Below are 25257 nucleotides of genomic sequence, written 5' to 3'. Positions count from 1 at the left end.
CACCTGGGGAAAACAATAAGCTTTCGGCAAATACACAGGTTTCTCTTGGGCTTAAGCACCTGGGACAATGGAAAGAAGGGCTAAGAGACAGACTGATAAGATGTCATGGGAAAACAACAGCAGGATTGATGCAAGGGGGCCAGGCCCAGGCAGTTGCTCAAAGCCCCCGGGTAGGCACGGTGGCCGTATTCTAGTCCCATGGGAGGTGCCATGACCCACTACAGAGCAATTAACTAAGCAACCAGAGGCTTGAGCTAGAAGCTCCCACTTAGGTAGAAGCCACAAGGGAAAGGGGCAGTGGTGGGAGGACTCCCTGGGAGAGGGCAGTAGGGGGGAGGTGCAGTCCAGGAGGCTCGGAGGAGGGGGGCCTAGGGCCTTCCCCTCCTAATTCCTTATTCCCATCAGCAATAATGGAACCTCTCAAAGAGCCATGCTCTGCTCCACCTTCCACTGTGGGCAGCAGCAGGAGGAATGTTGGATGAGCCTAGTTCCTTTTGGAAATCTGTGTCCCACTGGGAATCAGTTCCATTTTGATTTGAAATTCAAAGAAATAATAATAAAGTTAAACAAAACCAGAGGTTCTCATACAGATGAGAGTCATCCATTGCCCATTTTTGTCTTCCTGGAAAGAACAGAAACCAAACATGCTCTTTCCCTGTTTGGGGAGAACATTTTTGCAGGCTGGCTTTTCTTGCTCTCTTTTGAATACCTCAAGCAGAACACCCCTCGTGTTGTTAATGACTTCAAAGATACCGGGTCCACTGTGCGGCAAGTGATAAAAATGTACACAGCATGTGTTGGATAAATTAATAAACTCTCCAGAGCCTCCAAGTCCTCGGGCCCAGCAGCACCGTAATGAAATGTTATTCTGAAGTGGAGGAGGTGGGAAGGAGAAAAAGGGGAGCAGTATTTAATATATGCAAATTAACTAGTATGCAAATTGCCACTAAGTTAAAAATAACGGACTGCAAAAGGAGCCCATTTTTTAAGCAGCTTGTTTATTCATTAGCCTAATTCCCATTATCAATCCTTCTGTGTTCTTCTTTATTAAGTACTCACATTTGGGGAAGTTTGCTTCCTACAAATTGTTTTGCTCCAAAACCCGTAACACCGGTTAGAACAATCACCATACATTTGCTTTTCTCCCTCTCATTCTTGATTTTGCCTCTAGTCTGCATTCTCTTTCTTTCTTCCTGTCCCTTTCCTTTTGCCTTCAGTCTCCTTCCTCCTGTCATCCTCACTCGCCTCCTTTCTCTGACACCTTTTGTTTCTCCAATGCATGTGGCTCCCTGGCAGGTATGTGGGGCCAGGGCAAAGAAAGCCTCCTACCTCAAAAGGTCTTACTCCAGGGACCTCTTCTCCCAACCACCAGCCCTATGGGCTGGACTCCCAGATACAAAAGGCACCAGAACCTGGTTCCCCATTACCTTGGGGTGTGGACAACCATCAGCCTCCAGTCTGGAACATCAGAACAGCTAGAACAATGCACACCCCGATTCTGGTCTGTATATGGCCTCCTCTGCCTCAAGACAGACCTTACACAATGTTAAGACACAATGTTAAGAGGATTTTGGCAGCCAAACTCCTCTTTTGTCTCAAGAAACAGCCACCTTGCTATGTGCAAGCTCTGGTGCCCCCTAGAGGCTGAGAATGGTATAGAGCACGGAGCTGGTCGCGGCGAAGGCAGGGCGAAGGCAGCGGCTGGAGGAAGGAGCAGGGAGGGTTCTCCCACACAAAGCCACTGGCTGCAGTGTGCCTAGAGGGCATATCCAGAAAGTGTGGGCACCCACGAGCATCTGGGGAAGGGGCTGGAGGTAAAGACTTTGCCGATGCTGCGCATGAGCTTGCAAAGCTGTTTTTTGTGTTAACTGTTGTCATTTTTCACTGGATTTTTAATCACATAGTTATTACAAAGCATCAGGATCTTTTTTTTTTTTTTTTTTAGCCAAGCGCTTCTCTACGGGGTGCTTGGCTGTCGCTGTGCAGAGCTGTTTTGTGCCGACCTGCCCTGCGGAACGTGCGATCTTAGACACACAAGCACACGCCCCCTGAGGCTCAGAGTCTCCGAGGGAAGCTGTGGTTGAGGCCCACGGTGCAGAATCTCAGGGCTGGCCCTGCCGGGAGCCCTTACTCCACAGCAGCCTGGGCTGCAAATCAGATGCAAGTGACTCAACGTGAACACATATTCCCAGAGCAAATAACTCTAATTCCCACTCCTTCCTGAGCTCCCAGTTGCTACCGCTTAGCGTTCTCCTGGGAAACATGCTATGTCAGAACAGGAATCACATTCTTCAGGTCTCAGCTCAGGGCCAGAGCTCTGTCTTCTCCCTGCCGAAGCACCTATTACTCTCTGGCAACAATGTCAAATGTGAAAGGTCACACCCAGGTGGCTGCCTGGCATTTTTCCGTAGACGGCAGACAGCTGGGGAATGAATTTGCATCCACTCCTAAACCTCTAGCCCGCACTGCAATCTCCCATTGCTCTTAAGGGCCAGAAATGGTGTCAAAAGGCTAAAGACCTCAAAGAGCCAGGCAACATCAGAAAGAGTCTAAGCTTGAGATGAAGCCAGAAAAATAAATCATTATCATTTAAGCCCTGCACGTTCTTATACATACTGTCTTTGCAATATTTCCATAGAATGAGCAAATAAATCACCCTGCTCTTGACATTTTTAATAACTTTAAGAATGTGGTTAGGGTAATACTTAACTTTATTGACATATTGTATGGTTCATCCATCTCATCAAACCTCAATGAAACTTCAATGAATATTAACCGAGGACCCATAATGTACTAGACACTGCCTGGAGAATCCCCTGAGCAGTCCCTGTCACCCTCCAGGAGCTCAGACTCATCGGCTTGACTCCTGTCTGTGGGAATCAATAGCCCACAGGGCAAGACTAGATGGAGTTGGGTACAGACAGTTCAGATTTTAGCTGGATGATCTGGCTCCCTGGGTTTGGGAAAAAACTCTTTTTGGACTCTGGCTGCTTGAGAGTACTCTGAGGGTCAGAAGCCTCCCTTGCGCATTAGACACAGACCTTATGCATGGAAAGAAGAGAGGACAGAAATGCTATTCGGTAGCCAAACCTCAAAGACAGTAGATGCAGCCGCATTATGTCATTCTGGAGCATGACCCTCCCTGGGCCCTGATTTCATGGAACAGGAGACAGAGACGCAGAGTAGGACCTTTAACTCCCCAAAGTCACATAGCTCTTTTATAGTAGATCTAAAAGTATAAAAACCAAGTGTCTTGATTTTTAAGCCAACCCCCTTCAAATGATAATGGTGGCATATTTTACAAAGGGGTAGAGGAATTTCAAAAAGGAGGTCACATAATTTGAGGAATAATGATGACAATATTGACTCATACCTCAAAAACTACCTCTAGGAGACACTCTTCAGCATCTTGGGTTCTTAGAGGAACAGGTTTTCTCTCATACCTCAGGAATATTTGAGCTGCAGCCTTCACAAAAATGCTGTGACTTCCAACTCTCTTCTCTTAGTCATTCTTACTCAATCCCCAGATCTCAGTTCGGACATCACTGCCTCCAAGAAGCTTTTCCTGTTCCCTCAAATCTGGCCTAGGTGCCCTGCTCTATGTTTGCAAGGTCCCCAAACCCCTGCCCCAGCTCATTGTAACTGTCTTTTACTTGGATGCTTTCTCCAATCTTCTATGAACCTCTGGAGGGCAGGGACTATATCTGTCTTGCTCCCTCAAAGTTGTCTCCATAGACCCTAAAGTTAATAACTCTATGAATGTGATTAAGGTATTACTCAACCTTATTGATATGGTGTATGGTTCATCCATCTCATCAAAACTCAATTAAATCTCAGGGCCCAGAATGTCCCAGGCAGTGGTGCCCGGCATAGAGTAGATGCTCAATAAATATTTTAGAGTGCATAAATGAGGAGTGGACCACAGAGCCTCATCAGGGAAAAAATGTCATTAGCCATTCCTGTCACAGAGGGATCCAATTTCTCCCTCCTCCTAAATACATCCTTGGCTGCTAATCTGAGCATTCCAGAGTGAGACTTAAACTGCCTGAGAAAACATATTATAGGCTATGTAAAGATAAGAGAAAGGTACACACATTTAAATATGGCCCTTCTTATTTATGGGAGCAAACTTTACACTCGGAAGACATATCTTCTTTATGGCAAAAGCCAAGGAAACAAATATTGGACAGAGAAAGAATTTTGCAGCAAACATTGCAGAAATGCTTTAATATCGCTGCTACATAAAGAATTCATATAAATTGATTTTTTAAAATTCAAGACCTCAACAGATAAGTAGACAAAGACCATGAACAGAAAACGCATATCAGGGGAGGCCTAACTAGTAAATAAAAATATAGAAAAATATCCAAGGAGGGATAGGGCCTGAGAAAAGGACGAGAGAGGAGAAGAGGTCAGTTGCCCCCATGGCCCAGCTGCCCTCCTTCCCTCCCAGCAGGACCTGTTTGGTGTCACTGCTGTGTTTCAGTGTGCCCGGTGAGGCGGGTTTGAGGAAGAGCTCCAGGTCCCTGCCATGCTAGGAGCGACGCAGGGAGCAACCCAGGGACCAAGGCCAGGATGTGAATTCTGGGCAGCCAGGGGGGTGGATGGAGGCATACAGCAGCAACAAAGGGGTAGAATGGCTTGTGGGCAGCTTTGTTTATCATAGGATTCAGTGCCAAAGGTGGCTAGTGCAGTGCTTCACACACAGCAAAGACTAAAAATGTGAAACTGGAAATACAGGATTGCAAACAGAAGAGAAAGAATGAAAAGGGAAATAAGTGAATGTTTGGAAACAGGTAATCTATTTAAATAGGACAGTATCCCGGGGGCTTTATGATTTGCTGTAAGCTTCTGTTTTTGGCTTCTTCTACAACCAGCTGCCCCGTAGGCTTCCCTCAGGTGCACCCACCAGAAGGGAAATGAGACTCGTTAATGCTTCCTGCCAGCGTGGTTCACAGGTGCCTGGGAAGTTCAGAAATGTTTCTGAAAAACAAAACAACAACAAAAATATGATTTATCCTATTAAACTTTCAGAAGCTAAAAATAGAAATACATTATGTGGTACACCTTAAACTTCTACAGTGATGTATGTCAATTATATCTCAAATAAAGCAGGGAAAAATTAAAACAAAAATAATACTCAGTTTGACAACCTTGGTACAGTATAAATAGAAGAACAATATTTTTGGAAAGAGGTCCAGCAATACTTATGAAGTACTATGTATCAGTCATTGCGGCAATAATGCTGTGTAACAAATGATCTCAAAAATCTCAGAAATGAAGGTCCCCAGGGGTCCATGATGGAAAGTGTATTATAGCCTAAGGCATCCCATGACTGTCAAGGAGGAGAACTGAGATCTCAAAACAATTCCTCATCTTGTTGATTGCTGACCTCTGCCTGCTTGCAAAAATCACCGAGGACCTGAGGTCCAATAATTCATTTTGTGGGGACTCACATATGGGTCTGTCCACCTGGGAAAAGGAGATAACACAGTGGAGCAGGATCTAGAGCAAACAAGAAGGGGAAGCAGTCTGGTTGATGGGCTCCTTTCCCTAGCTCAAAAGTCAATGCATCGAGTTCAACTGACTTCTCATAATTGCACCTTAAAACCTTGCTGAAAGGTGATAGAACATTCTGTATCTGGAATAGGGTCAAAAAGCTTTGTACAATTTTGATATCTGTCAAACCTATTAAAATGATCACTTAAAATATGTGCATTTTATAGTATGTGACTTATTCCTTTATAGTATGTGATTTAAAAATAAAACCTGTTGAAAATCATCTTACTATATTATTTACATTTGTATTTTAGAAAACTGATTTTATCTGGAAACAGGCTGGCAAAATTAAGCTGAATAAAAAACTATTTATAGTTCTTTCACTTCTGGCCAAGATGGAATAACATGGGCTGGATTTAACCTCCTGTCAGAAATAAACAATTTTTTTAAAGACAAAAAAATATATGAAAGACATTGGATGTCAGGCAGTGATGGCTGAGGGAGGGGAAACAAACGAGGTGAGTATTACAATTGCCCCAGCTTATTGCCTTGAGAATGTTTCCAGACCACAGTCCAAGAAGGGGAAACCAGGCAGCGCTCGGTGAACTTCCAGAGGCTAGGGTCTGAGAGCCTGGGGACCTCATGGCATCTATAGAATTCTCTCCATTCAACAACAGCAGAATATACTCTTTTCAACTATACATGAAACATGTACATAAAACAAGTCTCAACTTATGTCTGGGACATAAAACAAGTCTCAAATTTAAGTGAATTGAATTCACACAATGTATATTTTCTGGCCAAAATGGAATTAAATAATAAATCAATAACAGAACTTCAAAAATTTACCAAATGTTTGGAAAAAAACCCCATACTTCCAAAGAACGTGTGGGTCAAAGAAGATATCAAAAGTGTGATTACAAAGTATTTGGAACTGGAAGTATGTGAAAACACAACATATCAAAATTTGCAGGATGCTGCTAAAGTTGTACTTAGGGGGAAATTTATAGTACCAAATGCCCATATTAGAAGAAAAGAAATCTCTCAACTCAGTATCCTCAGCCTCCACCCTAAGAAGCTACCAAAATATAAATACATAAAACTCAATGTAAGTAGAAGAATGGAAATAATAATAATCAGAGTAAATATTAATGAGAAAAGAAACTGAACATAACACAGGAAAAAAATATCAATGAAACCAAAAGCTGGTTTTTTGACAAGACCTATAAACCTCTATCTAGACTAACCAATAGAGAGAGGAGATACAAATTAGCAATAACAGGAATAAGAGAAGTAAAATGATTATACATTCTACAGATATTAAAAATATCATAGTGAATATTTTGAGCACCTTTATAACAGTAAATTTGACAGCTTAAAGTGGACAAATTCCTTGCATGACAAAAATTGCCAAAATTCACTCAGGAAAAAAAGAACCTGAATTGTCCCATATATTATTAAGGAATTTAATTTGTAGTTAAAACTTCTACAGGCACCTGGGTGGCTCAGTCGGTTAAGCCTCCGGCTTCGGCTCAGGTCATGATCTCACAGTTCGTGCATTCGTACCCGGCATCGGGCTCTGTGCTGACAGCTAGCTCAGAGCCTGGAGCCTGCTTCAGATTCTGTGTCTCCCTCTCTCTCTGACCCTCCCCTGCTCTCACTGTCTCTCTCTGTCTCTCAAAAATAAATAAAAAGCATTAAAAAAATTAAAACCTTCTCCCCCACCCCGCCTAAAAAAAGCAAATCCAGATGGCTTCACTGATGAATTCTACCACATATTTGAGGAAGAAATAGTATTAATTCTACACATAACCTTGAAAAAACTGGAAAGAGACAAAAGCTTCACTTCCCATCTCATTCCAGGAGGCCAGCACTACCCTGTTACCTAAATGCAAACAAAAATCTTGCAAGAAAACTCCAGAATAAAAGGCCTCATGAATATAGATGGAAACATTTTAACCAAATTTTAGCAGATCAAATCCAGAAATACACAAAAGAATGACACATCATCACTAAGAAGAGTCTATTCCAGGAGGACAAGGCTAGTTCAACATTAAAAAAAAATCAATGTAGCGCTGCCTGGGTGTCTCAGACCATGCTGGGCATGAAGCCAACTTTATAAACTAAATTAAGTAAAATATAAATAAATGTAATTCACCATATTAACAAACCAAAAAGAAAAGCTGTATGGTCAATTTCAATTGATGCAGAGGAACCATTTGACAAAATGGACACAACCATTCCTGATAAGAAGACTTTCTGCAAACTAGCAATAAAAATGAACCTCTTCAATATGATTAAGGGCAGATCTGGAAAATCTACAGCTAAAATAATTCTTAAGAAGGAAAGACTGAGAATTTTTTGCCTAATGTTGACAATAAGACAAAAATATCCAATCTTACCATTTCCATTTAATATTTTGCTACAGATTCTAGCCAATTCAATAAGGCAAAAAGAAATCAGTCTTAGATGGAAAAAGAAAAACTAAGAGTGTATTTACCCATAGCTAAGCTGATCATCTATGTAGAAAATTCAATGGAATCAACAAAAATGCTATTAGAACTAATGAGTGAGTTTATAAAGATTTCATGATATAAGATCAATATACAAAAATCAATTGCATTTCTATAAACTAGCAACAAACAATTGGAAGTTGAAATTAAAAAAGTCAATGCCACTTAGAATAGCATAAAAAATTAACTACAGATGGAGAAATCTCATGAGATATGTAAAAGACCTACACAATTAAAACTAAAAAGCATTGCTGATAGAAATTAAAAATGACCTAGAGTAATTCAATGTTCATAAATCATAAGATTAAGATGTTAAATATTATTAAGATGTTAAGTCTCCCAAATTAATCCAGAGTAATCCCAATCAAATCACAGCTGGCTTCTGAACAAAAATTGACAAACTGATTATAAAAATTCATATGGATAGTAATCCCTTATCAGATGTATGGCTTGCAAATATATTCTTCCTTTCCTAGACTGGCTTTTCATTTTGTTGATTGTCTCCTTTGATCTACAGACACTTTTTAGTCTGATGTAGTCCCACTTGTCTATTTATGCTTCTGTGGCCTGTGGTTTTGGTGTTCTACCCAAAAAATCATTGCCAAAATCAATGTTAAGGAGTTTTTCCCTAAGTTTTTTTCTAGAGGTTTAATAGTTTCAGGTCTTACATTTAAGTCTTTAATCCATTTCAAGTCAATTTTTGTGTATGGTGCAAGATCAGGGCTCAATTTTATTCTTTTGTGTATGAATATCCAGTTTTCCCATGACCAGTTATTGAAGAGATTATTCTTTCCCCCATTGTGTGTTCTTGGTGTTCTTGTCAAAGGCTAGTTGACTATATATGAATAGATTTACTTCTGAGCTCCTCATTCTATTCTATTAGTCTCTGTCTGTTTTTATGCCAGTACTATACTGTTTTGATTACTATAGCTTTGTAACATAGTTTGACATCAGGAAGTAGTATGATGCCTCCAGCTTTGTTCTTCTTTCTCAAGATTGCTTTGGTTATTTGGAGTTTTTGTGGTTCCACATATATTTTAGGGCTGTTTTTTTTTCTATTTCTATGAAAGATAGCAAAAAATAAAGGCGATTAAAAAATGGGCAGAGGTTCTGAATGGACATTTTTCTAAAGAAGATATACAAAGAGCCAACAGGTATATGAAAAGATGCTCAACATCACCCATCACAGGGAAATTTAAATCAAAACCACAATGAGATATCACTTCTCACCGGTTAGAATGACTCATCAAAAGGACAAGTGATAATAAGTGTTGGTGAGGATGTGGAGAAAAGGCAACCCTTGTACAACTCTTGGTGGGAATGAAATTGGTATATCTATCATAGAAAACAGTATGGTGGTTCCTCAAAAAACTGAAAATAGAACTACTGTATGTTACAGCAAATCCACTTCTGGATGTATATCCAAAGGAAATGAAATCAATATTTCAAAGACATATCTGCACAACCATGTTCATTGCAGCATTATTCACAGTAGCAAAGATATGGAAACAACCTAGATATCTGTCAAAAAATGAATGAATAAAGAAAATTTAAAAATAAACTATATTGCTTTATACAGGGACTATCATTCAGCTATAAGAAAAGAAGGAAATCTTGCCATTTTCAACAATATGGATGAACCTGGTGGACATTAGGCTATGTGAAATAAGCCTGACACAGAGAGATAAATACTATATGATCTTACATATATGTGGAAACTAAAAGTTAAGAGGGGAAAATGGGTGATGGGCATTGAGGAGGACACTTGCTGGGATGAGCAACAATTTGCTCATGGAAGCCGATTTGACAATAAATTATATTCATTAAATAAATAAATAAATAAGTAAACAAACATTAAAAATTTTTTTAAATTAATAAAAGTCAAATTCATAAAACCAGAGAGTAGAACAGTGGTTGCCAGGGACTAGGGGGTAAGGAACAGGTAAAGGAGATGTGGAGAGATGTCTGTCAAAGGGTACAAAGACTCACTTATAATATTAATAAGTTCTAGGGATCTGATGTAGAGCATGGTGACTATAGTTAATAATACCGTATTGTATACTTGGATTTTGCTAAGAAAATAGATCTTAAACATTCTTACCATCAAAAGGTAATTATGCAAAGTGATGGATGCATTAATTAATTTGATTGTGGTAACCATTTCACAGCTATGTGTACATTAAATCATCATGTTGTATACCCTAAATATATATAATTTTTATTTGTCAACTATATTTCAGTCAAGCTGGGGGAAAATCATGTAGAAGTGCACAGGACTAATAATAACCAAAACAACTTTGAAAAAGAACAATGCAGGGAACTAAAACTATCTCATTCAAGACTTATTATAAAGCTACAGTAATCAGGACAGTGTTGTATCAGTCTCAAGATAGGCAAACTTATCAATGGAACACAGTAAAGAATACAAAAACAGATCACACATATATGGACAACTAATTTTCAACAAAGGTGCAAGAGCAATTCAGTGAGAGAGAATATGCAAAAATGAATTCAAAATAGATCATGGACCTAAATTTAAAACCTACAACTATAAAACTTTTAGAATAAAACATAGGAGAACATCTTTATGACTCTGGGTTAATCAATACTTTCTTAAATATGACATCAAAGGCCTAACATGTGAAAGAAAAACATAATTTTCTTCATTTCATTTTATTTATAATACAATTTTAATTTTATTTAAAAAATTAATACTTTATTCAAATATTATTAAGAGACTTAAATGACAAGGTACAAACTGGTAGAAAATCTTTGCAAAGCACATATCTGATAAAGGACTTGTCCCAGAATTCATAAAGAGCCCTCAGAAGTCAATAAGAAGGAACCAGCCCAAAGTTTTTCATGGACAAAAGGTTTGAAAAGACACTTCAACAAAGAAGATATATGGATGACAAGTAAGAACCTGAAAAGACGCTCACCATCACATGTCATTAGAGAAGTGTATATCTACACTACAGTGAGATACTGCTACATACCTAGTAGGCTGAAATTAGAAACACTGACCATACCAGTGGTGGCAAGGATCTGGAGTAAATGGAACTCTCACGCACTGCAGGTGAGAATGTAATAAGGCATAACCACTTTGGAAAACAATTTAGGATTTTGAAATTTAAACATCACATTTATATACTTATATATATATGTGTGTGAGTGTGTATGTGTGTTTATATATGATATATATACCAGTAATATCCAGTCATTTTTCTCCTAGGTATTCACCCAAAAGCAATTTAAAAACATGTCCATACAAAGACTGTAAATAAATGTTTATAGTAATTTTATTTGTAAAAACCAGTTATCAGAAACAACTCAACTGTTATCTCTACCAACAGGTAAATGGATGAGCAAATTGTAGTACATCTATAAAACACTACTCAGCAATGACAAGGAATGAACTATTGACACAACACTGATGAAATTAAAAATAATAATTCTGAGCTAAAAAAGAAAGTAAACAAATAATACTGTATAGTTCTATATACATACATTTTAGAAAATGCAAATTAATTTGTAATAACATAAAGCACATTAGTAGTTGTCTGGGGACAACAGGAGTGGGTGAGGGCGGATAGAGGAATCAATTACAACCCTTTGGGAACACTTTTTGGGGTGATGAATATGTTCATTATTTTTATGGTAGGGATGGTTTCACAGTAGTATGCATATATCAAAACTTATCAAATTGTGTGTGTTAAAAGTGTACAATTTGTGGTGCAACAATTATACCTCAACAAAACTGTTAAAAACAAAAATAAAAGTTATAAAAGTGCCAGGGACGAGCAACAGTTTAAAGAAATGATGTACTTTTAGTTGTTTTGCTACTTTGGGGGGGCATGATTTTTAGAAGATTTTATTTAAAAGAATAAAGAAGTCATGAAAGAATTTTTGAAGAGTGGTGAAAAACAAAGCAAGGAAGTGCTTTAAAACTAGGTGGAGGAAAAGCAGGGATAGGAGTCAATAGGAATAGATGAGCTTCAGGCAGTGAAACCGAACTTCTTCAAGTTCAGCAGGAGGCAAGAGACGGCACAGGAAGTCAGAAAGCGTGGCTGCCTTTCGTTCCCACAACTACAGGAGACCCCGTGGTTGACAGTGACAGAGAAAAGCTATCAGGAGCTTAGTAGATTCTGGAGGCCTTCATAATTCAGCTTGCCCTAAAATCCCAGTGCTTCAGGAAGACTCCATGACAAAGAAGGCTTTACAACTTTTCTGGATGGCTTGAGTCTCCAAATGATTTTAATTGCAATCCCCTCTAGGGAAAAAAAAATCTGAGATGGGCATTCTGAACATGGTCACTTACAACTAGATTATATATATGCATGTACTCCTATACTGGCTACTATATTGATTTTAAAAGAGGCATTACAAAGTAGAAATTATAAATGTATAAAAATAAAAAAAATCAGAGTTATAATATTTTCTTTCCACATTCCTGATCACCTTGCATACTGGGTAACCACTCCTCACTTTGGAGACCACTGAGTTAGGGACAAGGAACAATCAGACCCAGTAAACTGTGACAATATTAAGAAAAAGAGAAATAGCTGTGATAATAAAACATTGGAAACAACTGACCTGTCCAAAAAAGAAAAGCTGGTCAAATTATATCTACTTGACAAACTATTAAACGATCATTTAAGATGATATCTTCAGTAGTATGGAAGTTCCCCAAAAAGTTAAAAATAGAAAGATATACTATCTGGTACATCTGTTACTGAGTATTTACCCAAAGAAAATGAAAACGCTAATTTGGAAAGATGCCTGCACCCCTATGTTTATTGCACTATTATGTACAAGAGCCAAAATATGGAAAAAACCCAAGTGTTCATGGATTCTTGAACAGATAAAGAAAATATGATATATAGATATGTGAAAGTGTTCCCTGATACCCGAGCAGATAAAGAAGATATGATAGATGGATAGATACGTAGATAGATACATAGATAGATCTGAAATAAATAAATCTGAAATAGATATAGATATCTGAACCAGATATAGATATACAGATATGAAATAGAATCTTGCTCAGTCATGAAAAAGAATGAGATCTTGACACTTGTGACAACATAGATGGACCTAGAGGGTATTATGCTAAGTGAAATAAGCCAGAGAAAGAAAAATATTGTATGATTTCATTTACATATGGAGTCTAAAAAACCAACCAACCAAGTAAACAAACAAACAAAAATCAGAAACAGACCCATAAATACAGAGAACAAACTGATGGTTGCCAGAGAGGAGGTGGGTGGGGGGATGTGCAAAATGGGTGAAGGGAAATGGGAGATACAGGCTTCCAGTTATGGGATGAATAAGTCATGGGAATGAAAGGTACAGCATAGGGAATACAGTCAATGATCTTATAATGGCATTGTATGGTGACAGACAGTAGCTACACTTGTGGTGAGCTACTGTGTATAAGGTATACACAGTTGTTGAATCACTATGTTGGACACCTAAAACTAACAGACATATTTAAAAAAAAACAAGAAAATAAATAAATAAAAAGAATAAAATATGTTTTCAAAGAATATTCTCTGAAATCCAAAAGCGTAGATGGTGTGGTATTAATGAGAAAAACCAATGCACCATACTCAGCAGGATTCTAATTTCGTAAAAGAAAAAGTTACATATGTATCATGGAAAACACTGTGAAGAAATGTGTTGAGGTGTAGTTAAATTGTGGATGATAATTCATTCCTGCTAGATTCCTTCAGCCTTTTCCAAAATCAACATTTCTCACTTTAGAATCATAAAAACACCATAATGTTGTAAAGAAAGCATTATAAATAGATAAACCCACCAGGCAATAAGAAGTGGGGACACAAGGAAGCACTTATAATGCTAGTGAGAAGTTAGGAAGGTTAGAGAGAAATTTCAAAATCAAAACTCTAAGAGTAATGTATAGGCCTTTGGGTTCTCAGTAATGATGGAAGATAGGAATCCAGCAACACTCACAGAAACTCGCTCATTTGGTTACTCTACAGCCTTCCATCCTGCAAGTGCTGATCATGTCACAGACTATGGGTGAGGCCATGGCAGTATTAAGATGCTTCAGAAGCAGGGGGCCATGCCCTGGAGTGCCTCTCAATCAATTGCCCTGTGTTTCCATGTTGTGCTCCCCAAAACAGAAAGCAAAAACTCTTCCTTTATACAAAGCAGCTTTTGCATTTTCTTGTGAAACAAGATGATCGAAGATGTGCTGGCCACCACAGTCTAAAAAGATATGACAACTAGAGATTCCGAGAAGGACAAATCAAATGGGAATATCAGACAGGGTGAAAGGTTAGGATCTTCAGTCTGAAGGCCAGAAAGGGAAGGGATTGGGATTCCCAGAACCAAGAATGTGAGGATAGACGGGGCACAGACTGACACCAGATCCCAAAACTCTGTGACCGGGAGATATCCTGTGAAGCGTGACCCGGGTTTCGGTCCAGACATAAAAGGAAGCAGTTTCTCTCACGGTAAGTAATAAACGGATTGGAACTTATTGGAATTCATCACCCCCAAGAGGTGGTGCTGGCAGGAAATATAAATGCCTTCCAGAAAGCTTTGGACAAATTTATGAATGGCAGAATTGTAAACGACCTCTTTTGCTCACTTCCTCTTGCTCTTTCTCTCTCAAGCAGACACTGTCTGTAGAGACTGAGCCAGTGGTTGACCTAAGAGATTCTGCCCAGATTTTCTCTAAAGGCCAGGCAAGGTCAGGGCTCCCACTCTGTGTTCCCATAGCACCCTGTGTTCAACTGGTCACAGCCCTGACCCCACTGCAATATAATCGTTTGTCAAGGACACTGTGCCCTGCTAGGTTGTAATGTCACATCAACAAGGGCAGTACTGAGTAGGTGCTAAGTAAGTGTGGGTTGAGACAATGTGTGGACTGGACTTGTCCTTGTTAGAGGAAGCAGCCTGAAAGTTACTTCAGGTGCCACATTTAATTGGGGCCGAATCTTGAGATCTTTTACATTGTCGGGCATGTAAAAGGACTCTCTGCCCCTTGATCTCCATGACCCCCACTCCCAGCCCATGTATTCCCAGAGCAGAAAATCTGGTGCAAGGGCAGGAAGCGTGGGCAGCTTAGGGTACACTCTTGAAGGAACACCACCAAGTGAAATTGTACAAGAACATCTCATCTGAGAAGTGGCTCTTGGAAGCTCCTGGGAGACTAATGTCTGGGGAGCTCTCTCATCCTCCTTCTTCCCATCCCCCTCCTTCCCTCCTTCTTCTCATCTCAGACAGCTCTGTTGTCCACCTCTGTGGGCTTCTGAGCTCTGATTTGCAAATCAATTCCCTGGGAACCTCATGATAAGATACACTCAGCTCAGTTATGTCAAGGACACAGTCTCCTGCATCTCTTCTAAGATTTAATAAAATGAGTCTTATCCATAAGTGTGCCAAGATTCTATAGGTTGAGAGGAGATTTTAATTTATTTTTCCATTAATGATCAGGATCCATGCTAAACCTGTAAACATTGTTTCTATAAATACAGTGTGATACTAATTTTAATGCAAATAAATAACTAGAGGGAGTGATTCAGAGACACAGTTTGTCCCAATGGGGCTTTTGCAAATCTCTTACATTTGACTTTGGAGAAAAGAGAGGAGAATACTTTATATGCTGGTAAGTTGCAGTGGTCACCTAGGGTCCAGTTTCCTCATTCTTGGGATTTCTCAAGGATATATAGGAGAAAGGAAAGATAAATCAAAAGTAGAGATCATAACACCACACAGCTGTTAAAGTTAGAAAAAAAATCTTAGAGATTTTCTACTAGAACTCTTTTGTTTTATAGGTGAGAAATGTGGTCACAGAAAGAATAAGGCCTGCCTGGGGATATATGGCCCATGAATAACTGTGCAGAGTACAGAAATGGCAAGTCTCTGAGATGCAAAGGAGTGGCCATGTAGCAGAGCACTCTGTGGTGAGTTTGTGATTATCATTCCAGTGGCAGTAACCCATCAGGGTGGTCACATGGTACAGATTCTCCTGGTCAGCACTCATTAGACACATTCTGTTATATAGATCCCATAAGTCTATTTAAACATGTCAGATATTTCCTCTGATTTGAGTTTCCAAATATAGTCACAGGAATTGTACAAAATCTGTAGAGGTAGGTCTTGCCGGGCATCCCAGGAACCCAGAGCCCAGACTCCCAGCTGGATCGGGTGTTTCTGGGTGGCTCTGTGTCAGCTGGGAGAAGAAACAAGGGTCAGAATCATTTTCAGAGCATAGTTACCAAAAACAGTATTTCTCGACTGTCTTCAAGACAGTAAGTTATGAAGGCTGAGATGAGGAAAAGAATTGTGAACAGCAAGTATGAAGTAGGAGACTGACCATCACCAGCCAAACTGTGAGGTAGCTAAAGATGACTGACTGCAGGTGATGGCTTCTCCAGGTACTCACACTCCTTCCACCCAACAGGGCTGCCGCTGCCCTCTCAAAACCAGCGTATCCTTCTGGAACTGGAAGGGTTAAGGAAAACAGGCTGACATGATGGGGATCTGGGTCTCAAAAGACCTTTGTTAAGTGGTAAAGACAAAAGTAAAGAGGACAAAAGTACTCCCCCTGCAGTCAAGCAATGATTCCACCAAGATGCAAATGGCACACTGGGCAGGAAGTGAGCAGGCCGGAGAACATCCACATCCTGAGCAGAGGAGCCTTTGCTTCATAGCATTTGGCCATGTGCCGCTTCAGAAGCTATGGACAAACAAATGTGAATTTTTAACTTACCTATTTAAAGTACAGCTTATCCACACTATAATTACACATTTTCATTGTATTTAATTTTGGGGGTGTTTTTATCGGTGGTGGTGGTAGTGTCCTTCTGATTATAAACTGAGAGAAAATCCACCTGTCTTTACAGGGTCTGAGATCTCTTTGTTCTTGCTGGTTTACAGGAAGCATCAAGACCTTGAGAGCAGGAGAAAACACTATAGCAGCACTGAGGCAGGTACTACATGACCTACTATTTCAGGAAGACACAGAGAGCTTATCTTAGAAAACGAACTGAGAAGAAAGGAGAGAAAAAAATTACTGAGTCCAACTTCTGTCATGTGGGGTATAGTCACACTTCCTGGGCTACACATCAGTTTCTACTTCTTCTGATACATCTATAGCTTGAAGAAAAGAGAAGGAAAAAACCCCCACAAGCTCTGAAAGGATGGGGTGGGGAGAGACAGACTAGACTGTGATCAGATAACCAAGAAATATCTGAGCTCCTGTCAGTGTTTTCCATGGTGAAAGTATGGAGACTATGAGTAGATGGGCCGGTGCTTATAGGACACTACAATGGGTGTTTTATAGGGAACTCGGTCCAAGTCTTGGTTTGGGTTGGAGATGAAAGGTGAACTGCTCTGTTTAAGAAAATGACAGGAGAATAAGGATAGACTGAGTACAGGCACAGACTTACCCAGGAGGACTCAGGCACTGGAATCCTAGTGCAGGAGAACTGGGGCCACCTCTTTAGGGGTCCTGCATATTCCCCTAACTCTGCATCCTCTGGAGGTCACAATTCTTCCAATCTTATCTCTGTACCACACACATCCTCCCCATGGCCCCCTTATGGAGGAAATCCTGTTTTCCTCCAAGTGTCCCCCTTGCTCAGGACTGTGGCTAGAGTATTCGGGCTGCTAATTTCCTCCCTGAACACCCACTACTCCCTTTTCCCCTCCATACCCTCCAGCTGCCATGGCAAGCCTTGTGAAAATTCCTTAGTCCCTGGAATGCAGGGCCAGGACTGGAAGAAAAGATGAAGAAGAAAATGGAGAAAGCTCATAGATCCCCAACATACCCCTCTCAGCAAATACCCTTCTTCTTTCTGCACCAATTATGGGGCTGTGCTTTCCTGCGCACAAGTGTCACCATTCTGGATCCCCATCATGCTTCTATGCTTTATTATGCTGTTCTGCTGAGAGAAATAAATCTATGCCCCAGACTGAGACTCCCTATTCCCTGGCCCTAAGTGCTAAGGAAAAACAAAGAAAGTCCACTGGGCCAGTAAGATGACCCTTTTATTTCTCAGTTCACCTTGTAGCTGCTACAATTCAGAAGAGCAGCAACTTCTCAAAGTGGTGGACCTTTGAGCTACATGTAGAAGATAAAGTTTAAATTAATAAAATGTGATATTTCCTTTTATTTGTAATGCTGGTAGTTGATGTGACAAAAGCATATTAAAAACATTGGTTCATTTTTTTACATGGTAGCTTAGTAGAGTGTTTTAGGGGTGGAGAAACTATTTTCCCAGCAGACTTGTATTGCCTGTACTTACAACAGGGTCTGCTAACAATGTTATATCTGCCTTATCTGCATTCCTCAACCTGTTATGATACATGAGGTACTACTATCTTCTTTCTCTATGTACTAATCCCAAAAAGCTATTTCTGCTGGAGGGGAAAATAAGTAAATGACTAAGTATGTGTTTGAGCCAGAAAATAAAAGAGAGGACTCAGAAGGATAAAAGATGGCAGCAGGGCAGGGCCTATGGGGGATTGTGATTAATTTTAGAGTATGATTCCTACATTCAGCTTTAGGTGGTTGCCCATCAGCCCTACCCTTTACCTGCAAATAATCCTTAACTAAAAGTCTCTTGTGTACATAAAGTCTGTTAGTGATAATTTAGGGTGAGTTGAAGGAACTGGGGAGGTCTTAAGATTAAGGCAAAGATGTACAGAAAATTAATGGTGGTCAAAAGAAGCAAGACCTAGAGAACAATTCCATAATTCAGGAAAGCGAAATATTAAATCAAAGTTTAAGTAGGAGAAACACCAGCTTCCAGATAAACTTTAACAGAAAGAGGGGCGCTGGCACAGAACAAAATTAAATTTTAAAAAGAGAATTCCCATAAATTCTAAAGCAAAATAAAGCAAATGAACCTAAGTTGTTGGCATAACCACCATAGTGAAAAATTCCAAGATATTTTAAAACATCAGTTGACTTAACATCCTAATTAGGATAAACCCTAAACCAAAATACTTGCAAAAATATTGTAAGTTGCGTGTATCAAGTTTTCATATTATTATTTTCACTGTTAATTTTATTATTCTTAGATTTTTATATGTGTATTGTGGGATAAAATTAATGAATGCTTATATTGACATTTTTTGAGTCCTGGGATTTTCAATGCAGGAGAAAGAGTTACAGGTATGAGAACAATGAGGTTAAATAAAAACTCCATAATCCTGAATTTGAATTTGAAGTATCATAATAATATCATGATGAATTTTATCTTTTGAAAATGTATTTCCCAGTTTCATCTGCTTAAAGGTCTAGAAACAATAACCAACTCAACAACAGTGAGCACTCCTTGCATCCAGACTATGGTTTCTAAATATTTCCCACAAAAGTTCTCTCCTTAGAGAAATGGCTGTTCTGGGTTAAGAAAAAGACAAGGTGATCCTGAAATATCTTATCATACCAAAAGGCAAGGAAGTAAGTAAGGGCGACTAGGGTTTCATCAAAAGGACTTAGGATCTAAATTGAAAAGTCTCCCACTTTCCAAAATTGGGATGATTTGACCATTAATAAGAATAAATTTCCAATTTTTAATATGATATCAAATATGTTTGAGTCCATAAGCCCAAATGGTTCTAAAAAATACAACAGCAAGAAGGTAACTCAATAATAACTGAGGGAAATTTAGGAAACCATTATTCTGAATACTGATACAAGTATCAAGCAATTATCTTTCCTTTCCTATAAAGATCTGTACCTCAGAGTAACCTAACTGATGATGAGGGAAAGTTTTTCTTTTTAGGGGTGTTCCACTTACCAAATGAAGAAGAAATGGTAGAATTAGGAAATTCTGTAACTACAAGGAATTGATAGACCTAAATAATGATCATCAATACTGCTCATGTCACAATAAGAGACCCCTGGACATTGTGGATCTCCTGATGAAAGTACAGAACTCCACTGACTACGTGATCTTGTGGAAAAAATAAGTAAAATAAAGCTTGAATCTAATCAAGCCCCTAGATCTAAGTAGCAATTTAGACAAACAGAGAAACTCATTACATGACACCATGGGATCCAATTAGTAAAATCCAGACAGTGGAAAACCCTTCAGGACAGACGATTCAGTTTCTTCAACAACTAAATTACAAAGAAAAAGAGAGAGAAAATGAGATGGAAGGGGAACATTTAGGTTAAAAGAGACTTATAATAGGTATCAACAATTGCAATGTGTGTACTTTATTTGAATCTGGATTAAACCAAACTATAAAAAATAAAGATAATGAGACAATCAAGGAAATGTGAACACTGAGTATTCTATGATATTAAGGTATTTTTTTTTGTAATAATGGATGGTATTGTGGTTATGGTTAGGGATTCTAAAAAAATAAATAAGTTTCAGAGATACACTGAAATATTTATAGATAAATTGACACAGTGGTTGGAACTTGCTTCAAACAATGAGGAAGGGAGGTTGGAGAGGGCAAGGTCAGTAAGTAGGAATACAGAGGAACAAAATTAGCAGTGAGCTTACAATTGTTAAAGCTGGGTAATGGACACCTAGGGGTTCATTAAACTATTCTCTCTCTCCTTTTGTATTTTTGAAATTTTTCCCTAATAAAAATTTTTAAGAAAATAAAGAGGAAAGAAATAAGGATGCTGGTTCCTTTGGGCATAAGAGAAATACTTGAGTCATTAAAAAAATCATCAGTGGGGTTGCTCCAACAAGCTATAGGACTTGAGAGTTCTAGGCACCTCATTTTTATCAACTTCCCCAATGGGTTGTATGGTGACCAGATCTCTTCTCCTTTCCTAAGTACATTTATTCCCTCCTGAAGTATGTTTCCATGTACAGGGCAGTCCTCTCTGCCCTCCAGAACTGGCCAAAGAATCTGAAACCAGTACCAACAAAAGAAGTTGATATCTGTACCATGTAATGAATAAGCCATTAAGTAGCAAAAAGAGTGGGTCATTAATGCCCAAGGGGTCATTAGTTGGAACCCCAGGAGCCAACTCTGGCCTGGAGCCTTGTTTGTCTGGCCAGTGTAGTGTTTAATTTCTTTTTCAATGCCTTTGGTCAAAGTGTGCACCATGAGGCTCTATAAACCTATATGTTGACATTTCATACCTGGCCCTGGGAGCCTGGTAACCCATGACCCATTCCCTCAGTGCTAAGGGAATTCTGGCTCAAAGATTTAGAGATTTTCCTTATTCTGTGGTATTTGAAAATATCATCCATCATGAAGCCTTTGGATTCTGCTCATTTGCAGTTTGATCAAAGTCAGTATCCACCCTTTCGCCCATCCTCTCTCTACCTTTAAAATCTTAAATCCAGGGGCGCCTGGGTGGCCCAGTTGCTTAAGTATTCAACTTTGGCTCAGGTCATGATCTCACAGTTTGTGAGTTCAAGCCCCACCTCAGGTCATGATCTTGCAGTTTGTGAGTTCAAGCCCCACGTTGGGCTCTGTGCTGACAGCTCAGAGCCTGGAGCCTGCTTCAGATTCTGTGTCTCCCCCACTCTCTGCCCCCGCCTTGCTCATGCTCTGTCTCTCAATAATAAATAAAAATGTTTTAAAAATTCATTAAAAAATAAAATCTTAAATACAAAAGATTTGCAGTAATATGGCTTGATGGATGAAAATTTCTTCCTATAATTCAATAAAATCTTTGCTTTACATTTCTTGTTTTCTAAGCAAAAATACATTTGGATCCCTAAAAACCATTGATTTGATTTGTTGTGGTAAGAAAATCGAGTCAAAGTAGCCTCTTTCATTTCAGTAAAATGGTTGCGGTAAGATGAGTAACTTAGTGTTCATCCTACTTATTTGATTAACTTTAAGATGAGTCCAGAATTAGTTCATTGATATCACAATAGGATCATTCTGTGAGGAAACCCTGCCTTTGAGGAGTAAATGATTGACAGGCTTTTGCCTGGGAGGATTATAATTTGGAACAGTAAAGCAATCTGGGGGTAGCAAATGAGCTAGACCTAGAATGAACTTACAAGAGTTTGAAGGCTTACTGCCAGTTCCTCCCCTTGGCCAAGTCATTTCTCAGCTTTCTCTAGGAAGTGGTATTTTGTTATAGCAGCCTAAGTAGACTAAGACAGAGACATAATGCATTTCTTGCAAGTTTTGAGGCTTCTTAATTGTTCTTGCTCCTAAATTGGATGATTTACAGAAAACTGCAGGCTGTGTTCAAAATGTATATACTATACCTAGGAATGTTTGCCCTAACCAATGTATTGGAACAGATAATATTGTTTCATCTATAGATTTATATCAAGGTCTTTGGCAAATAGCCATGGAAGAGGTATCTGGATGGCAACATTTATAACATCAATTGAGATGTTGGATTTAATGAGTTCAATTTGGACCAAGAACTATGTTTACATCTTTACAGAAGTTAAGCAATGTAATATACAGAGGACTGGGCATTTTGTGGCCTGTGTTCCTAAAATTGTCCTATTCATTGATAGTATAAAGGTACATCTGGGTCATCTCAAATTGTAATTCATAGCAGAGCCCAAGTTAATCTTGTGTGAAACTTAGTTAATACCACGCGGCTTCCTGGACCCAAAAATGGCAAAAAAAAAAAAAAAAAAAAAAAAGATGAAAAAATCTCACCTTGCTATTTTCTGGCCAAAACACACCTGAAATATTGTGTCCAAATTTTATTCCCCACAATTACAAAGGGAATTTAACAAACAGTAGCATGTTCCAAGAAAAGCAAAATTTCTGAAATCCATCATGGATGAGGTCTTCTTAGATGACTGAATGAAAAGCAAAGATTTAGAGAGAAGCAGCGCCTGTCCTTAAATATTCCTCAGGTTGGCAAAGCATTCGGATTATTTGGAGTGGTCCCAGATGAAAAAGCTAGGATAATTGGGTAAAGATAATGCATGGAAAAACCTCAAATCACAATAGGATTTTTAAAATGATTTTTAATGCTTAAATCTGACCCAAAATATAGTATAAGCTATCTGGAGAAGTGGTAAGTTCACCAACACTTAAGGTGTGCAGGTAGCATCTAGACCCCCATTTTTCAGCAGTGCTATTGAAGGGATTTATGTATAGGCTGAAGTGTTGTTTGGATGACTGCTAAGGTCACCCAGCTCTGACACTCTGTGCTTCCCAAAATATTGCAGCTCATGAGAGGCAGTTGTAGCACAGTAGTCAAGAGCATGGTTATTAGGGAGAGATGTACACCTGGGTCCCCATTCTAACTCTGCAAACTTGGCCAAGGTTTTTAACATCTCGAAGGCTCAGTTTTCATTTATAGAATACAGCTGATGATAGTACCTACGTTCTACTGCTTTATAAAAATCCAGTTAACTATCTTGAGCTCAGTATATTAATAACATCTCCAGGAAAGATGAAAACAGGTCTTCCTCACCAGTCTGACAACTATGGATCTTTTTCAGATGTATCCAATAATGAGTTAGATGCTTTGTCTTATTTCATTTTGACTTGTTTTTATAAAAGCATGAGAACTTAAAGCAGTCTACAAACATATTCAGTAGAAAATAATCTTCAAGGGGAAATATTGGCAATTGTCTGCATGTCAGAAAAAACCTGTCTGCATATTTTGAGTCAAGAGCTTACTCTCTGTATAGATCCTTAGCAAAATTCCCAACTCCCTGCCACATGGGGCATGGGTATATCAGATTTCATGTTCAGCACTCAGATTGTTAGAGATGAAAAGAACGGGAAGAATGGCTTTCTTGGCTACAGAAGGGAAACAAACTGACCTATAGCAGTTTTCAGATTCAGCCATGAGAATAGTGCACTCTGACCTTTGCATAATATGGCAGAAGTGTGTAGGGAGCATGTAGTGAGGGTTCAAGGGATTGGGAAGGGGATAAAAGGAATTATTCCAAAATTAAGCAAGGAGGGAAGGGGAGAGGTGAATTTCCAGTTACACTGCCACACTTACCTCAGTTATATTCAGTCTCAGCCTTCTCCCCGGTCCCAGAATGGGAAACCTCCAGCTTACTCCTCATATCAAATTCCTGCTGGTGAATAAAGCAAGCTCCAGCTCCTAATTGAGAGAAAGCAGCCCCACAAGGCATGCCAATAAAGGAGTGTGCACTCCAACCTACTGATGCATCTCTGAACTTTGATTTCACTTCTCAGGAGCCAAAAGTCATTATAACCACGTGCTCAATTCTGCAAAAATGCCATATAGAGAAACAATGAAATCATATGCCTGTTGGTTGGACTTGGGTGGCATCATAAACCATAGAAACTTTCCATACTATGACCTCCCCTTAATGTGAATATTTACTGCCTATGTCCCTTGAGTAGTATCTTCTTTCTTTCACACTCTGTTCAATTTCAAGTTTCAATTTCAGTAATTTTATTGACATGACAATGAACACAAATGCTGCTGGAGTTAATCCAGCAATGCTCCATGCTGGGTCCCATTTCATGTCATCTCTGTCTTTCCTTTTATTCTCCACTTCTCATTTGGTGATAGCTGTCACAGAGTGGGGAGGTTATCTGTCTGTCCTTATTTTCCCTGAAACTTATGGAGAATTTTCCCTTCCATCTTAGAAGGCAATCTATTGCCCTTTGAGACAGTTTGATAAGAAGCGCACTATCCATTTTCTTCACGCAGGAGGTTTTTCTTCTATCTCCCATACTCCCCTGATTACAAAGTCTATTTTGCCTATGTTTCAAATTTTCTCTGGTTATTTGTTCTTTGTTGTTTTGGGCTGGCTCATTGTTGTTGCTTTTCATTTTAATTTTCAATTTTTTGCATTGCAATTGTGGATCTTACACTCGTTAAAGGTCTGGAGCATGTATTAGTTTCTTGGATTGCCACAATCAATTATCATAGGCTCAGATGGCTTAAAAGAACAGAAATTTATTGTCTCTAGTTCTGAGTCCAGAAGTTGGAAATCAAGGTGCTCTCTCTGAAGTCTCTAAGGTGGGGTTCCTCCCTTACCTTTTCCTAGCTCCTGGTGGTTGGCGTCCGTGGTGTTGCTTGACTTATATAGATGCACCACTCTAACTCCTGCCTCCATAGTCACATGACATTCTGTCTGTGTTCAAATTTCCCTCCTATTAATGACAACAGTCATTGGATTAGAGCTGACCCTAAGTAAGTACAACCTCATTTTAACTTGATTACATCTGCAAAGACCCTGTTTCCAAGTAAGGTCACATTCACAGGTACTGGGGCTAGGATTTGAACATATCTTCTAGGGACATACAATTCAGCCCATAATAGGGCATTTGGTGGAAATAAAACAATCTGTTAATGTGACTCTTGGGTGCC

General features: G+C 39.1%; 1 long non-coding RNA gene across 1 annotated transcript in view; it reads right to left on the bottom strand.

Moving 5' to 3' along the window:
• Window positions 1-4779: 4779 nt before the first annotated feature.
• The window catches only part of LOC115292833, a 43793-nt gene continuing 23315 nt past the window's right edge, over window positions 4780-25257 (bottom strand). The window contains exon 3 of the long non-coding RNA XR_003909164.1: window positions 4780-4983. This is a non-coding gene — a long non-coding RNA (uncharacterized LOC115292833). The remainder of the gene's footprint in view (window positions 4984-25257) is intronic.

Source organism: Suricata suricatta, chromosome 5 (assembly GCF_006229205.1).
Source record: "Suricata suricatta isolate VVHF042 chromosome 5, meerkat_22Aug2017_6uvM2_HiC, whole genome shotgun sequence".
NCBI classification, from domain to species: domain Eukaryota; kingdom Metazoa; phylum Chordata; class Mammalia; order Carnivora; family Herpestidae; genus Suricata; species Suricata suricatta.
Note: the sequence above shows the minus strand (reverse complement) of the source record. Positions and strands in the feature narration are given on the sequence as shown.